This window comes from Prorops nasuta, unplaced genomic scaffold (assembly GCF_024137725.1).
Source record: "Prorops nasuta isolate Cenicafe-Biocafe unplaced genomic scaffold, Cenicafe_Pnas_1.2 PNAS00003, whole genome shotgun sequence".
NCBI classification, from domain to species: Eukaryota; Metazoa; Arthropoda; class Insecta; order Hymenoptera; family Bethylidae; genus Prorops; species Prorops nasuta.
This window is the reverse complement of record NW_027116800.1, coordinates 8,926,956-8,941,751: the sequence shown is the minus strand read 5'-3', so window position 1 is coordinate 8,941,751 and position 14,796 is coordinate 8,926,956.

Sequence of the window (14,796 nt, the reverse complement as noted above, 5' to 3'; positions counted from 1 at the left end):
AGCTCGATCCTATAGCAATCCTCTTTTCGCCAACATTTTCGCCGAGACTCGCAAAATTGTTAATCCAGCGCTTTTCCAATTACACGAACCTCGTTGCCTCTTTTCCGGCCTTTCTCCCCCCCCCCCCCCCCCCATCCTTTTCGACCTTTGTAAGCGAAAATACTCAATTCGGACGTTAAATTCAATTACAGCATTCTTGATTAATCCTAAGTATCCTCCTTTTCCAAAGGAACCTCGGCTGCCTCGACTCTCGTATATCCTTCCAACAAGCCGGATCCCTTTCGGCTTGAATCTTTCTTAACTCGACTAACTGTTGCGAAAGATGCTCGACCATTAAAACTTGCTGATTCCACATCAATCTCCATGTAGACCAGAGAGAATTCATTGAAACAAAATCACCGCTCTCTATAATTACAATTTATCGATCGATCGTTCGTCATGACCGTTACATACTTTGGAAAATATTCTGGAAAAACGCCACTCATCTTTCCTTCCTCGACTCAATCTTATTTCCATTTCATCGTCGAGCCTTATTATTCCTCTGTATACCCACGATATTTGCTTTTTTCCTAAGGAAATATTTATCCTCTCTCGACGGTATATACTCTCGTCCCGTAATCCCCGACTAATTTTTTGCAGGATATTTTCAATTAACGCTCGTTAGATTTCACTGTGAAAAAAGTTGCAAGTGCGAGATCATTAATTGTTATTATCGCGGTACGCGAGTGCGAGTACTTCGGGACGGGGTAGATCGGGGAGTGGGAGTGGGAGGACCACCCAAGGATCATCAAGAAGGACGACAGGATAATTCAGGCCTCTCAAAAAAGTCAGCCAGTCATCGCCTCTAACTGGTAGTCTTTCTCTTAATCTTCGCTCCATGAGCCTTTAAGTATTCTACGGCCACTCGAGATTCTCGTAATGCCTTCTACCGGCCGGCGCCACGCTATCCTATTCTACTTTTTTAATAGCTCCTCACTAACCAATACTCATAATAATATTCTCCAATAGCGTATAATCCATACCTAAACTTCGATCAATCTTTTTTCATCCCAGGCTAATTACAACCAACATTTTTCAATCACTCTCCGCCCGGTTCTTTAAAATCATCCCCCTCGCATCAGGACCAATTCTTCTCCATCCTACTCTTCGATCCAACTAATTATAATCGTTCTCCTAATTTCTCAGCAATCACCAAGAATCGTCACGAAAGTATAACATGTAATGTTTAAAAATAAATATTAATTACTGACCAAATGTAACCTTTTCTAGAGTTGATTTTTTTAGCTCGTCTATTTTTAGATTGTAAAATATTTGTTTGTTTATATATTGATAAATTTTCGTCTATTTTTAGCTGTAAATTAAGAAGTTGGAGGAGAATGCAAGAGATGGAGCCACGCATTTGGTCGGTAATTCTGGACGTGCTGCCGTCTGTGCGTGAGCGCTCGAACTGAAATATGGTCAATACTTTATCCCCCATTCGTACAGTACTTTGCGCTCTTTTAATCGTTCGCGATACAGGGGCGAGAGGGAGATTCGTTGAAAATTTACCGCAGAACGAGGCTTATTTTTGCAGTTGAAGAAAATTTTGGTTGTAAGAAGGATGAGACAGAGTCTGGGAAGAGAGAGAGAGAGAGAGAGAGTAATTTGGCAAAGTTGTGGGAGAGAGAATCGAGTGTCGAGGTCCCGATGGTCGGATACGGGACAATTATAAGTTGCTTGATATTATCGCTTCGCAAATTTCCTTTGGCGAGTGATCTGAAAAAGTTGCGCTAACGAGTCTCGTCCGGAAGCTTCGAGTTTTGCGTCGCGCCGCTCTGGTAAGCCGATCCCACCGATCAACGCCGCAGAATAATTTAAGATTCATCCGCAAGTTCGAGACGATCGGGGTCCTTTCTAATGGCTCACAGGATACGCCTTCAAAAGGAATTACATAATACGACTTTTTCCCCACTATCGCTTAGCGAAAAGTCAAGCCCGCAGCATCCTCGTTAAATATTAAACTTTAAGACCACCAGAGCATCCTCCTGTCCCCCCCCCCCCCCCCCCCAGCGTTTACAGTCACTATATAAGGCGTATCTCCTCATTTTTCCTCCCACATTTTTTTCTATAACGACATTCCACGATCCTCGTGAAACGAGACATTTGAGAGATTATGCCAATCGAGTGGAGCCACGTTCCCAAGAAAGATCTCGGAATTTCTTGGCTGATTTTGGCCCTTTCTCTCGCCCATCTTCCCTTCTTCTTGCCTTCCCCAACCTCCCATCACCTATCCTCCCTGTCCCTGCCAAAATAAACCATTTTTTCTTGCCTCCTCCCAAAATGCAACACGATACGCAGCAATGGAGATTAATCATTGAGAATATTGATGCGCGACTGGTTCCATCGAAGGGCCCGGACAGACGTATGTACGCCAAAGTGCAGTGGATTTCTCGTTGTAACGAGCAATTGCAAATTTTCGAATAAAACTAGGCAGGATGCGATAATGGAAACTTGTCGTTAGCGATGGGACGAATTGGCTTGATTTGTCGTTTCTGTCAAATCTCGGTTTAAGCACGTCCAGTATTGGCCAAGGGCCGGTGTCATTCGCTCATTATCGGATCCAATTAAGGGAGACAGCGATACGGCAACAGTCAGGGCTCTTCTGTCCATGTGATTAGTCCTATTCGGAGACAACGCGTTTCTATAAGCGCCTCCGGGCACGTGGGGCAAAATCATCGATCCCTGATTTCTCCACTCGCTCACGGCTTCTCTTCCTATTACCATTATTATGATTGTTATTATAGTACAAAGTGGCGAATTTCCCCCCGTCGCAAATCTCAACTTTAACAAGACGACATCAGCAATCTTCACTGATGCTAAGTTTATTTAGCTTCTTACACTATACAGTATTCAGCAAAACGGTTTGTTACAGCTCTACGACTTTCTTCCTTTCCTCATTTCATCCAAAAATACCAACGACCTGTACAATTCCCTTTTTTCGAAATTATTTTTCCATTTGTATATATTGTTACTGTAAATTTCTTTCAGTTGTTCGTCGAACGGAAGATCCTTCAAAAAACTGTTCATCGTCAATAATTGACATAGTCTTGAATTCTGCTGTGATCGATCTTTAATATAGAGGATATGTTCTGGAAACATTAGAATTTATAGATGTCGAGTGTTACGTGAAAACTTATCAGACTCGCATTACACAAAATGATTTTGAATTCCATCGATATCCATCTGTGTAATATTCCATTAACGCGAAGCTAAATGCACTGAAAGAAATTTCCATTACAGCACGCGGGGATCCCGAAACGAATGCTACGTTCCCTCAGGTATTCCTGGAGCCATTATAATACCCTTTTTCTATATATACTATATGATTTAATACCACCTGAAAGGAAATAATGATTATTGTCCAAAGCACTCACGTTAGGCCATCACGTATACTGGATCGGTACAGCTGCAATTCCAAATAAATATTTCACTTACGAAAGTAATAAATAAATGATGCAACGTTTCATACTTTGAATAGAGAATTCTCGCAATCTTTGTAATTGCGACGTTTGGCGTTTTTCAAGCGAAAATGATTAATAAACTTGTATCCTGTGATTTGGAAATGAAGTGCATATAAAGAAGAAAAAAAAAAGCAAGGAAGAATGAAGCTTAATTAATTAGAAAAAATAAATATTGCGTTATATTGTTGTTGCTGGTACGTAAGTAAGGTGAATTCTAAAATAATTTTTCCTTAAAATTTCCAAAAAGGAATTCCCACTCCTCCTGATTTGTAATTTTTCATTATTTGAGAAAAGCTTGTACAGATTTTCAAACGCAAATGATTAGTGAATATCAGTCATGTAATTTAGGAATGGAGTTTATAAAGGGGGGAAAGAGAAAAAAAGATGTGGCAACGAAAAACGAAATTTGATTACTCGGAGCTATATTATTATCGCATTACTTTTGGTTCTGGTTCAAATAACGAATTCTACAGAAATATTCTACTCATATTTCCAAAACAAATATCTCCGAACCTTCGGAATCGTTCAATTTCAAAAAAGTCGATATAGATTTCCAATTATAAATAACTAATGAACAAATACCTCTGATATTTGAAAATCCATTGTACAGAGAGAGAGAGAGAGAGAGAGAGAGAGAGAGAGATTATAGTAGGAAGGACGAAGCTTTATTACTCGAAGCAAAATGACTATCGCATTACTTTTATTTGAAGTCAAATAACGACTTCCACAAAAATGTTCCAATGATATATTTCCAAAGCAGAATTAAGTCTCGCGATTTCAGGGACTGTTAAATTAAAAAAAAGTCTGTGCAGTTTTCCAAAGGTATAAATGACTAATGAACGTATATCCTGTGATTTGAAAATGAAGCTAGTGCACAAAGAGGGAAAAGAAAAAGAGAAATGGATGGGAAGGATGAAGCTTGATTACTCGGGGCGGAATGATTATCGCACTACTTTTGTTTGGCAAGGGTGGTTCGCATAACGAATTCGAAAAAAAGGGAAGGAGGAAATCTTGGGAAATTTGCTCGGGACATGTAATGAGACGCTGTGTGCTGGCGCGCCCTCGACTCTCATTATCGTATACCCTTATCTTGGTGTTTTAATTGCTGCTGTGAGCCGCTCGACCGCTAAGAAATAATTATGCTCATAGGGCATAGGTGCGTAGTCGTATTTACTGCCGTAAGCGCGTTGTTCATGCTTTTCGCGCGGACGGACTCCCTTTCTTCAGGGTCTGAAGAATAACCGGAGAAAAGCATGATGCTCTCGTGCGAGCACGAACCCCATAAAAGTCTCGTAGAGTCGGACGTGCCACGCCTACTTAACGATACCAGCAGCCATCTTTTCTCTATAATGCATCGAATGTAAACAGCTGCTAACCTTTTCATCATTTCCTTTGCTAAAAAAAATTAAAAAAAAAACAAACAGACAAGCACTGGTTACCTTATGTCACTTTTTATCTACTCTCGAGTGACTACGTGAAGATCTTCCGATTTCTTGCTGAAGATGTCACGATAATAAAAACGGAAGCGTTTATCGCCCGCGTGAATGATAATCGTAAGGATAATGGCCCGACGAACCCTTCAAAAGTTGACAGTTCTCATCATCTACCTGAGATCTTTTCACGGTAACAGCTCTGACGCGTCTCTTCGATAATCTACTATGGGAAACATTGATCGTTGTCACGGATAAAAATTTAATTATATAATTCATTAAGATTATAGATTCTGTTTATAAGCAAAAATTATTATAACAGAGTTTTAGACTTGTCAATCTATTGAAAAATGAGTGTTGTTTAAATTGATCAGATTTTAAAACTACATTTTGACGAATGTTAAATTGGGAGGTGTTGAAGTATTTTGTAGAGAAAATTTAGTAGTGTTTGAAATTAAAATGAAAAAAGGATAGCAGTTTTTTGGTGGTACAGATGCACCGTTGAAGTATTCAAAGAGGTAAAAAGAGAGTCTGTCGCTTTCGGGACTCTGAAGCGTTTTCTTCCCCCCTCGTAAGTCCATTCCATCTTCCAAGGGATTTTCCCGTCGTGGCCGGAGGCTAGTGAAGATGCAACAGGCCTCTACTAACAAACCCGGTGAATCTTCTGGCACTTCTCCTCTAGTGGCCTCGACACGTGTAGTGTCATACATGGAAGAATGCTAGTTAGGCTGACAAACTTGCTTCTCCCTTGTTCTCAGCAACAATAAAATTCACTATTTTTATCCAATAAGTCTTCCACAAAATATCCCATTCGTCATCATTTTCCTCTATATAATAATTAGCCAATCGCAGGTGCAAATTCAACTTATTTCTGTATTAATTGATAAGTCTAAATTTACGAGTGCAAAATTAGAGAAAGAACTTTTCTGGTATGTCTGAAAGCTTGATACTCATCCAAATTTATTAGTTGAGAAAGTGATAGAGAGTTATGATTATAAAACTTTCGTTAAACTAAAAGCGATAAGGCTCGTTCGAAAAACAAATGCATGCACCGATTAATCATATAAAACTTAGCTCTCGTTCAAATGGTATATATACATCGAAGAATTTATTGTAAACTTGCTGCAATTCGAGCCATGCAAAAGGAAAGAGTATAGATAGTAGTCTATAGTAATTAAGTCGTTGAGGTCCTTGAAAATCGCGACTCTCCTCGATTCGCCCATGCCAATTATCGATGCGTCGCGTCGGTCCAGACGAAATATTCGTGCATCCCCTTTTTCATAGACCAGCACTTTTCTTCGCCATATACCGAATGTATATATGTATATATATTTTTTCTTTTTCAGTCAGGATGTTACCCCGAGTGAAAAAGGAGGGTGGGGCGTTCACTGGGTGTTTGTATACACTCTCTAGGTGGATTGTTGACCTTTAGAAATTTCGAAAATGTAGTTACCGAGAGGATGCACCGGTTCCTCGCAGTCCCGGGCGGCTGCGAGTGGTGTGGGGCTGGTCGGGGGTGTTTCAGGGGTTCGTTGAAACGTATGAATATTAATGTGCTGAGGCTGCTAAACAGAAGAAGCCCCGGGGTTCTTCGACGCGCTCGCTATCTATTAATTCTCAACTCGCAATCTGCATCGAGCAGAGTCCTGCACGTGGCTGCCGCTTCGTCGCCGTTCCTTCCAATCAGATTATCACTTTCTCCCGGCTATCTTCCTGCAAAGAAAAACTTCCAACTCCTCCTCCTCCTCCTCCTCCTCCTCCTTCCTACTCCACCTGCTAAAATCCAATAACGCGAACTAACCGTTTTCCTCCCCCACGTTTCCAATACGCGATTCAACCGGCCAGCATCGATTTTTCAATTAGTATTCTTACTGCACTAACTACCTTGTCGCGCTAGTCTTTTGGCTCGGCGCATTCAAAGAAAAATTAATTTGCTTTTAAAACTATTAAAAGGTGACATTGAACGGAGTCGTTGAAAGAATCCGAGCCTCGAAAGTTTTTCTAAAGTCACAAGTTTAGATAAGGGATGGGGGTTGAAATTAATAATAGACTGACAACTGACTATAAATGGACACACGTGTGACGTGGATCTGTTTTTTCATCGTCCGTTGTACGTTTCTGAGGAAGAGAGAGAGAGAGAGAGAGAGAGAGAGAGTCTCGCAGTTGAGTGTTTTTTAGCATTCGTTCGAACGCAGGCGTTCAGCGAGGAAGGTAGGGCAAGGTGGTGCCGAGCAGGGAACGTCTGCTGGGTTGTCGCGCGCAAGGGGGGGCACCGTTCTGGGAGTAAGCGGGAGGGGTGCAATGGTAAAAAAGAAGGGGAAGTTTGGTTGGACGATGGAGGATGAGGAAATCGAGGGTCTGTCAAGAGGCTACATATAAAATCATAAGGTATACCGGCCACGCCCACCACCCAGCCAGCCGACCAATCGCAGTCGACTGCATTTAAATCGCAACCCCTCGGTGCATTGTAGAGTTTTTTCCCTCGGGCGGGGTGAATCGCTCCTGAATTTATATCCTGCAGGCACCATCGGCATCGTCGCGGCAATAGGAATATGAATATTCTCAACCGTACCAGAGCATCTCTATGCTTGCTTGCTACTCTCGCGTGTACCATACGCTCTCTCACACCTGTACCTCGCCGAGCTCACCTTCACCGGTGTACCAACCCCCAGTTGCTATAACCACCACTATCCGATCTACGAGAGTTTATCATCCATGCGTATGTTTATCTATCTCTATACCCATGCATGCATCTTTCCTGGATCGTCCCGTCCTCATCCCTTCCTGATACGTACTTCCCTATCTCACTTACTTCTCACACTTTTTCCATTTAAACGTGAAAGGAACCTCCCAGAAATTTCAAGTACTTTTACATAGTACACTATATATATATATATATATATATATATTATACTTGTGACTCTCAAGATATCATTTGTCACGCTCAGAAAGTTTCCAAGTTCCAAGTTCTGCTGAAATTGTGTTATCGGAAAATATCTTCGTGATAAATTAACGTAAAGATATTCCATCGTTAGGGAATCATCATTTTATGAGGATGTTTAATGGTATATTGAATTTTTTTATTGGAAGCTTCGCGTTACTTAGAGCTACTAAATAATTTTCAATAGAAACTTCAGTCTCAGGTTTGGGACTGTTTGGGACTGGCATCTGCAAGTTTCGTGAATGCAAGATTTCCACCCCTCTATATAAACGTATTCCGGATTTCTTCGCGTGGAGGGGATCCGATTTTTCAAACCCACCGCACAAACTTTTGACAGTACAAGACGATCTTTCGAATAGTACGGTTAGTGAATCTACGAGATTGTAGAAAATTATTTTGAATTCTAAGGTAAAGGACCCTTTTATTTTCTTTTCTTGAACTCTTTGTAATCCAAAAGTCTCTAATAATAACTTAGGAGACAAAATACTGAAAGTACATCAACTTGGGATGGAGGAGATGGATTTAAGGGTCCTGAATGGCGAGGTATCGTGTATAGGGGTGGACAAGGGATAGTAGCGTTAATAATATATGGTCGTGCAGTGCAGAACGTAGGAAGAAATTGATAATAGGTCTTTTAATGTCGTCACACGTAGAGATCGTAATTGTGCGAGGAAAAAGAGCAAAAAGGAAAAAAAAATGGCGAAACATTCTAACGAAATTGTTGGAAGGGTGTCGTGGTGAGATAACGCCAGAGGGGACCCTTATCCCTCCTACCTATATAGGATCCTATCTTTTAGCACATCACCCCAGCAGTTTCCGACCTCCACCCCCCCCCTGCCCCCTTTATCCCTCCATTTCACCGTTCCTTCATTTGATTCCTTCTTCGTGCGGAAATGGTTGAGCAGCCATTCGCGCGAGACTTCCGGCCGACTGGAGACAGAAATGGAGTCCCAGACCGCTAAAGAGGGTACATGGACCAACGCTACCACAGAGCGTCACGCCACTTGCGATCAGTGAAATTGCCGTTCGCCAAAAATTGATAATAAATCCGATAGTGGCGGAGAACTCGAGTTTTCCTTAATAGCATCATATGAAATATACCTATATCAATTTAAAACTACTCCTTCTACGTCATTCGCTCTATTGGCACACCACAATACACACATACGTAGAATATTTATCAAATATATGTATCTGACGAAAATTCAGTATATATATAATTATTTTTAATCTTTCCCGACCATAGTAACGATAATAACGTGCTCGCGCTATTGAATTTATTTATCCACGTGAAATGTTGGCAGGGATTGCGCCATTTTGTCACCCTTAATTTCTGCATCCAATCAAAATGACTCACGCGACTTTGTAAGGCAAGCCTAGCCCCCTCGGGGCACAGCAGTTACGAGTGATGCAATTAGCGTTAAGTTAAACTCTAACGAGCTAACTCTTACGATAGAAAATGGCTGTATGCTCCGTTGGCTGCAAACAGTAAAGCCATTACGGTCTCGCTCCTTTTTTCCATCCCTCTCTACACATTTTTTACATTATCGATAAAATCCTTCGATGCTCCATCAACCGGAAAATTCTTGCTGCGAAATAATTCCCGAGACTGAAACTATGTCCCCAGTCTCGTGCCTCACCCCCTCCTCCGAGCTATTTTCATGGATACAAAGGTAATTTGGCGATTTATTAGCTGCGATCACTGAGACTTTAAAATCATAATTTGTCACCAAAATAATGAAGATATTTTGTTGAAGAGAAACACTAGGTATTTGAGGAAAAATATAAGAGAAAGATTTAATGAAATATTAATTTCCTCTTTTAATGTAGTACACATATATGTAGATATAGACTTCTTGGTCTGGCTCAGTAAGTAATGTCCGACTTGAATTCTTTTTACCACTGAAAAGTATTTTTCACTTATTTAATAAGAGAAACCACCTGCTTTTTGAGTCAGATTTAATTTCAATTCTGCATGTTTGCAACAATAAATTATATTACATTTTTGTTTACGATTAAAATCTGGTGTTTCAATAACAGTGCTTTTTGTTGGAGTTTTCATAAAAATACTGAAATATATCTTCCACCTGCTTTTTTAGATAATTTCTACTTAGCGAATAAGCCATCGAATAATGGCCCGTAATGGATTAGATAAGGGTGAATTTGGGAAGTTGCAGTGAGAAATTCGATCACTTCTACGGTCGATCGGTGAAAAGTCACGGAGCGTCTTTTAAAGATTCTGCGGAATGGATATCTGCCTGCGATGTCTTTTAATTGACCGTTCTATTTCCGGAATAAGAAAGGGTCCATTTGGGGAATTGCTGAAATTTCTATCGGCTATTTCTCGGGAGCGTGGTGGAGTGGTAGGAAGAAAACGAGCATGATAGGGAAGAAAGGAGTCTAGTGGGAAGAGTAGGAGGGTGTAGAAAGGACGCGTTCGATCTTCGGCTTGTCAAAGCTGCTCCGATACGAGAAAGTCGTTCCGTCCGGGCTATTGTGGTGATTCTTGGAGTTGGAGAGGAAACCGTATAAGGGCATCGGGACTCTCGCAACTCGCGAGATACCCGATGTCCTTTCGATTTTCCGTGGAGACTCCTTCGCTCGGGAGGACTTTCCGCTCAATGCTTGTCAAGGCCAGCAGGCGTCTTTTGTAGCGAGCTAGTGGTCCGAAGAAAATTGTGTGTTGTATTCTTCGATATCCCGCGAATAGAGCCATCATCCCTTTCTAAACCCTCGCACTCGCACTCGCTCACTCGCCTTTTTCCCCCCAAACCACCCTAAATCGTCATCCAAGACTTCGTATTTTTCCACTTTCCTCTCAACCGATTTCTATCCACCGTTTCGAACGACTGCTTCATTAAACGGCCAAATAATTTTAAACGGATTCTTCGTAACAGAATTATCCAGTATCGATTGAATTATACCCTATCAATAATCGATGATATTATTAGCCCTTGCCTTGCAAGGCATTCTTTGATTCGCATTCCATTAAATTAAACAGGGATCGAATTAATGGCTAAACCGTATTTCATGCTTATAGATTTTCACTCCTGATGTCAGCCTGCTGTACGATGATATTCTGTAATCACGATTAAATTGATATCGAAACTCGAATGGCAATTAAAATGAAATGACGCGATGCTGAATTTTCAAGATAAGCAGTGTTTTAATTGACCGCCGAAGATTCTCGCAATAGAAGATTCATTCGAAGTTATAACGAAGTGGTATCATTGTAAAATAAGTTGTCTTAAATTATAACAATGATCGTAAGTAAATTAATGATACTGAACTGCCTTCTAACTTTATATTTCGTCAAGATAGTTATAATATTGCTCCATCACAGTTTTCATTATATATTTTTCAAATAGACTTATCTTAACCATAAAGCCTTTTTCAGAATAGTGAGGAAACTCCAAATGAAAATATTATTTGTATCGAAAGTTCATTTCAGTTTGTATCTTTTTAAATGTATATAAAATTCTTTACGCCCTAAATGCTGCAAGGTTCTTCGGAGAAGAAATTAATTGTTTAATTTAAGCTCCACTAATATATTGGATAAATCATTAGACCAATTTATTCTTTTATTCAAGGTCTTAAAAGTGATCTGAACTCAGCCGAAACAGACGAATCTCGCAATTTTTTCTACAAATTTTCGATTGGCAATTCATTCATTTGTTTTTTAACAATTAATCGACATATTAATACCGCTACAATGCTGTAAATATTTGTTAAAGGCGATTATACTTACAGTCTATTTTGATATTGAAAAAATGAATTATAGTTCGAAATATGAAATAAGACTCTTTGAAAAAATTCTCCCTGCTTTTATTAACAAATTATATTTTATAATTCCAAGTAAACTTACTAAAATAACGGTTGGAAAACAAACTTGCCCATAAGTGTCGTTGTATAATTTACATTTTTTTTTCTTGTAGCCTAAATTTTCATAAGGAGAAATCTAGCAAATATGTTCACGTAGGGAATTTGAACTTTTTCATAGAAATCAAGATTTTTGCGTTAACGTTGAATCGCGAGATCCAGTGGTGGATGAGCGCCATTGCTATTGTAGCTTGGTTTCCTTTTTACGCGTGACTTTTTCATGAGCGTTTTACCGCATTAATGTTGAGCTGGATGAAAGGGAGGAAAGTGCGGGTCGCGGGGAGAAAAATGAGGCGACACGTTGGAGATAATAGTTGTGATTAGAGACGCCGGATAGGATGGCATATGGATGGAAAACGCGCCAGCGTTTAATACCGTGCTCGGATTCCGCACTGTTTCATGTATGTGTGCGGACGCGTATTACTTTGTGGGGTCCGAGATAAAAATGTCCGCCGATCAGACCTTGCCACAAAGGAGGCAAATTTTAATAATGGATTTATGCGCATATGTTAAGTCCCGCCATTATTATTTTGCCGGGGGTCGCCACACCGTGGTTCTAAGAGCGTCGAGAGACTCGAGTGACAGGCTCGCCGATCATAATATAATCCTATTCTGTCTCTATGTATATATCTGTTCACTTTTATATTCATAGAGATTGCTGCGAATTTTTTATTCCACTGTATCGTAAAGCATGTGCGAGAATGCATCTATTCTTCTCCGATGCAATCGCGACTACTCCATTTTGCTGTTTGCATCAAACCCTTATCATGTTGGACGCCTCGCTCACAAACGCAATACCAGCCGCCATTTTCCTCCCCGTACAACTTCCAACACTTCATCACGGTGTATAGTTTTCTCCGCAAAAGAACTCGTATATATTAATTTTCTTTCATATAATTATATTATTCTTAATTTCTTTTTTTACTTGGCCTTTTATCTTTACAAATTCCGCCAAACAACGTCATTTTCATCGCATTTAAACTACAAGAATTCTGTTTATCGAAAAATAATAATTCTTTGCATATATTTTAGCAGTTTCAATTTCCCTTTAAAAATTTCTACCATGGCTGTGAAAAAATATTTTTCGCAATTTTTTAATGGATTGAAACAGCATCGTCGTTCGGTCATTAAGGTTTTCGTGTAAATGCTCATCGTGCTTAGCTAGGCATACGAGTATGAAAAGATTGAAATATCGACTACAGACGAAAAATGCTTGGCGACATTTGTAAGAGCCGTTAAGGGTTGGATATCCAAACTTCCTGGCACTATCGCCATTTTGTCATTAAGGTTTCAATCGTGAATCGTAAGTCATTTACGAACCCCGAGCCATTGCAATCCTAAAGGGTTTATACTGGTGGTACTCGAAAGGACCCCTTAGAAAATATTTTTCTACTAATGGCCCCCGTCTTTCAACCCCTCGTAGCTCCGAGACTGACTCTTCCTCGTAGGTGCCGGCCTTTTCTTACCCTCCTGGAGCGCAATATACCCCCTAAGAGTAATTGAACGTGGTTGCGTGAACCAGATACTTTCTACACACCTCCCCATCTCTCTCTTATTCCTCAGGAGATAAATACAAATGCAAGATAGCAATTCGCAAAAATTCTTCTTACGAAAAAAACAAAAAGACGAAGGATGTCTGTGTTTCGGCAGACTCCAGTTTGTATTTTCCTATCCACGTCACACAGGGATTTGTGCCTCCTTCGTAAATTCTACCCTTCCGTAAATCTTTCATTTGCAAAATTGACGTCCTTCGAATAATACCCCTCATCTCATCACACTCGCATTTCCTAAACATTTTCTCCCCTATTTCACCCCCTAAATCTTCATTGCTGCATGCAACGTCTTGAACATATCGAAACGAGCCTTGCTCGGTTTATTCCAAATATTACTCCTATATTACTAAATTTGGTTCTAGTATTTATATCAAGAAAATGATGAAATGTTTATTCTTAAATCTTTGTAAAGGAAAACATTTAGGTATTTCATACAGCATGGCTCGACCGTGATTGCTATGATATACTGACTTTTATATTATTCAAGCTGTATAAACGTACATTTTAACGGTTTCTGTAAAATTATAACGACGATTGTGAGTAACTTGGCAAAATACGATTATTGTTGCAAATTTATATTTTTAATTATATACATCCATTTCGTATAGCATTAACAATTAATTTGTCCCTTTATGGTTCAATGTATAAATTTACAGCGACATTGCACTTGTAAGTCTGTTACAATATTGATCACAATTGTTGCTTTAATCTTACAAAAAATATCCACAGTGTACAGTACTTAATTATTCTTTCAAATCATTCATTAACGTTTTTATTCATCGTTTTGTAAAATATTGTTTACCGTCAGGAAATAGTAATAGCTAATATAATATTTGCGAAAGACGTAAATGTAATCGTATCGGAACATAGAGTGGGATTGAATTTGAACACTACCATGTAGTTGGGACGAATATTAATGCAAATAATATTTTAGTGGGAGTTCGTTATATTCGCGTATAAGAATTTGGAGAATTTAATTCTGGTGGGAAGGTCATATTCTTGGCGTAGTTTAATGAGAGTTCGACGGGGAGATCTTCCCGGTCAGGCTTTTAGTGTAGAATAAACTGGATGCAAATCGTTCGTTGTAGAGTTTCGGCGAAACGAAGTGAAGAGCGTTCGCCGTCTAAGAAGAATTCCCCCGTAATTCGGCTCGTTAGCTCGTTATTTAGCAGCGATTTGCACGCCAGTCATAGTTTTCGGCCTGGAGGAACGGCACGGGCCACGCGATTTAACATTTAAATCTGATAATCTTATTTTCCCACGGAGGCGCGGGGTCGAAGGAAAGGTCGAGGGGTTGAGGTTAGTCGAGATGGAAGTCGTTGCATGGAAGTGGAGAAAGCTCGGCGGCGGTGGCGGTCGTCCACGAAGCCAGCTAGCCGCCATTTCTGCTTCCCATCTGCCATGTTGATTCTCAAAAGCCACCAGGGCTTACTCACCACCAACGCGGAAAACCACCCCCTCCCCCTCCCTCCGATTACCTGAAAAATTTACTC